A 3,792-nucleotide genomic window follows, 5' to 3' on the forward strand; every position below is an offset into this window, starting at 1 on the left:
GAGTTGTTAGAATGCCTTAAGTGTTTCATCTAAGGATTAAAGGCTCAGTAAAGGCATTCGAGGTCGTTGGTCTATGTGGGTGGTCGATGTATGTTTACAAATTAATCCCAATTCAAATTAGAAACCTATTCATTTAAACAACTCGGTATGCTATGCAAATTCACTGAAACCCAATAAAGAAATCCACAGAAAACCAAGCAAAATCACCACAAAGAAATGTTAAATCTTCAAGCCTAGCAAAATAGCAGAGTACTTTATTCAAATTCACAGCACTCGTATATCTGATTCTATAAACCTAGCCCAGATGAACAGAGTCGTCCGTGGTCTCAAGTAGTAGACGAAACTGCAAATCTGCCAAACCTAGAATCTCTCCACAAAACTCTTATTCCGAAACACAAAACCAAACTTAACCAAAATCCACGCAAAAAATGTTAATCAGACACAATCAAATGTGCAAGCATGTAAAGTCAACACAACAGCTGATGTGAGAATTTTGCAAAACAGCCAAATCAAAATGTTGATAGCCATCATACGCCCATACGGTAACCAATACAAGTGAATAACAACTCATTCCAGAAAACCAAGCAAAATCACCACAAAGAAATGTTAAATCTTCAAGCCTAGCAAAATAGCAGAGTACTTTATTCAAATTCACAGCACTCGTATATCTGATTCTATAAACCTAGCCCAGATGAACAGAGTCGTCCGTGGTCTCAAGTAGTAGACGAAACTGCAAATCTGCCAAACCTAGAATCTCTCCACAAAACTCTTATTCCGAAACACAAAACCAAACTTAACCAAAATCCACGCAAAAAATGTTAATCAGACACAATCAAATGTGCAAGCATGTAAAGTCAACACAACAGCTGATGTGAGAATTTTGCAAAACAGCCAAATCAAAATGTTGATAGCCATCATACGCCCATACGGTAACCAATACAAGTGAATAACAACTCATTCCAGAAATCTTCAATCTAGAGCAACCCAACAAGTAAATATTTGTTTCCACCAAAACCCAATCCATCTGCGAAATATCGCACAAGCCCAATACAGAAATATGCATAATTTCGTGACTTTTTTCTTTCACGTTTTACTCAGATATGTTCAAATCAAAGTTTTAGGCATTCAATCTTCTACATAAACTCACAAACACAAACCATCCAAAATGTCGAAACATGAAGGATCTAAGATTTTTACCTTTCAGAGGACATTTTCACCGCAGGAACCTATTATTAAACTTGAATTTATGCAAACTAGAGCAGCTCGTAAAACCTTAACCAATACCAAATTTGACAATCAGAGAAGCATGAAAAACAACCAGAAAACATACCGAAATTCATCTTGATCTTCGAATCAACGCCACAACCGTGCATCAGTAAGAGCTATAGAGATATCCTTATTGTCGTTAGTACTAAGATTACATTGAAAACACAAATTCTACCGTTGTAAAACATGCTCCGAAACCATAAAAAAAGCAACAGAAGACGCGTGAGAGTGTCCAAAAATTACCGAAACTCATTAGCATCTCTAGTAAAACCATTGCCATCTCTAACCCTCTTCAAAGCAGAAAAATCGAAAGTCTACCCTCTTCCGGGACATTGGAGGTTTGCCTTTTACGGATATATAGCTGTTCATGGAAGCAAGATCAAAAGGAAGTATTAAAGGACAAGTAAGAGGGGCTATTACAATCTATAGTAAAACCACTGCCATCTCTAGCCCTCTTCAAAGCAGAAAAATCGAAGTCTACCCTCTTCAAGGAACATTGGAGGTTTGCTTTTTACAGATATATAGAGGTTTGCTTTTTACAGATATATGGCTGCTCTTCATGAAAGCAAGATCAAAAAGAAGTCTTAAAGGACAAAGTACGAGGGACTTTGGAAACCCTCCTTAACATTAAGAGATTCCTTTAAGGTCTCCAGCAATTCGAGCATATAGAATCTGCGACAAAAGGTCTAGGGCTTCATCAATGCTGAATGATTCAAATCTATAAACGACTCTGTAGAAAAATTATGAAAGAGATAAACTGCAGATGGGAGGCTTCTGGAACTCTCAAAGATGAAAGTGCAAAGATTGTAAAATCCATTGGGTCAGAATTTCTCAACCTGCAAAGAACGCAAAACTGAATGATGAAAAGATGAAATTGCAAAAATAAATTTAAAAGTTGTTTTCAAATTGCCAAAGAAGAGGTAAATGGAGCAAATCAAAGGTAGGATTTCTTCAAAGCAAAATTCTGCAACTCCACCTGCAAATGGTACTTGGCCTTCAGACATTTCAATGCCCGAATAATCGAACCCTCCTCCTTTTGCTAGCACATAATTCAGGATATACTCAACATCTTTCATCTTAATTCAGAGAATCAAGACATGTAGCAGATGAATACGGTGTTGCCATAACCTGCTGATTCGAAATCCCCAATCTTCCAGGTCGATGGTTGTCTTCCATTGAAATTATTGTTCGATAAATCCAGCCGTGCAACTTGCTTATTTCTCAATAAATCCAACACCATACCATGTGTTGCAACCCTGCGACTAGGTTAGATTGGTGATACATTGAAGGATACCATACCACGGCGGCACACATCCATGAATTGCAGGTGTTATTTCGAACAACAATTTCAGTGGTAGAATACCATCACGAAGAGAAGCAACCTTTTTTTCCTTTTCCAAGTCCAGTGTCCTTCAAACCCTACGTTGTGTCCTTCACGACCTAGATCTCTGCCAATAAAATACAAACCAGCTATCCCATGCGTGGGAACAGAATAGAGCCCATGGATGCAGCTGGTGTGGGAGAGAGAAGTCCACATAGGGAGCCCATGTGAGAGATTTTGAAGGCAAGAAAGTCGTCGAATTCATGGACCTCAGTGAAATGGAGCATTGCCTACAGCACAAGGGTTTGACGTGGTGGTCTTCCAAACAGGCATCTGGCGACCTGATAAGAAATACACCGCCCATCTTAGAAAAACGAGATTTTAAATCGTAAACATCGCCATCCTTTGTTAAACATCGCCGAATTTGTCAAACATCACCGGTAGCTGTTAAATATGAGGATCATACCCGCATCACATTTGCATGGAATTCTTATCGGGAATCATTTTGAGATTGTTGAATTCTTTTATGGTTGAATTCTTTGGTGGGAATTTCGTAAAATTATTCTTTAAATTGTGTTATATTTTATTTAAAATTTATTTTTAATGTGTAAATGGATTTAGTGTTATGAAATTTTTTTATTATATTTCAATGATATAAAATTTATAAATTAAATTTGTAATTTGATTATATTTGTATGAGATATAATTTATAAATTAAATTTGTAATTTACATAAATTAAATTTGTAATTTTGTGAAGTTTTAGATAAAATTTATTAAAAAATATGTCAAAAAATTTTACAATTCTAATAAATTCTTGTTAAATTTTAGATAAATTTTATTGAAAAACATGTTTAAAAAGCTTCTAAAAGCAGAACAATTAAACTATGATCATCATTCTATCTTATAGATTTGTGGAGTGTATGCATTATTTAAAATAGTATGGCATATTCTTTTCTATAAAAGGTTTTAAGTTAATTTAGATGCTCAAAATTTTATGTACAATTCTAAGTATTATGGTATTGGAATTTTAAGGTTTGTAAATTTTGAAATTTTAAAATATGAAATTATACTAAGTAAAAAAAAAGATCAATAAGAAAACCTTTTTAGATGGGACTTAGATTTTGCCTTTCGTCATCTAATGAACCAAGTGAGGAAGCTAAAATTATTGTTGGTCTGTTGTGCTCTTAGGAATCAAGTTGTTGAC

General features: G+C 35.2%; 1 long non-coding RNA gene across 2 annotated transcripts; it reads right to left on the reverse strand.

The window, feature by feature from the left end:
• Window positions 1-579: 579 nt before the first annotated feature.
• Window positions 580-2,889, reverse strand: LOC149194192 (uncharacterized). Of its 2 annotated transcripts, XR_016254529.1 has the most exons (3): window positions 2,243-2,818; window positions 1,510-2,102; window positions 580-1,382 (listed from the first exon to the last, which is right to left on the reverse strand). It is a non-coding gene; the product is annotated as an uncharacterized LOC149194192 (long non-coding RNA). The 2 variants fall into 2 exon arrangements; XR_016254528.1 differs by lacking the exon at window positions 580-1,382 and having other exon boundaries at window positions 1,810-2,102; window positions 2,243-2,889.
• Window positions 2,890-3,792: the final 903 nt, after the last annotated feature.

Source organism: Pinus tabuliformis, chromosome 2_2 (genome assembly GCF_031772625.1).
Source record: "Pinus tabuliformis cultivar Carrire ecotype Pingquan chromosome 2_2, CPIR1, whole genome shotgun sequence".
Lineage (NCBI taxonomy): Eukaryota > Viridiplantae > Streptophyta > Pinopsida > Pinales > Pinaceae > Pinus > Pinus tabuliformis.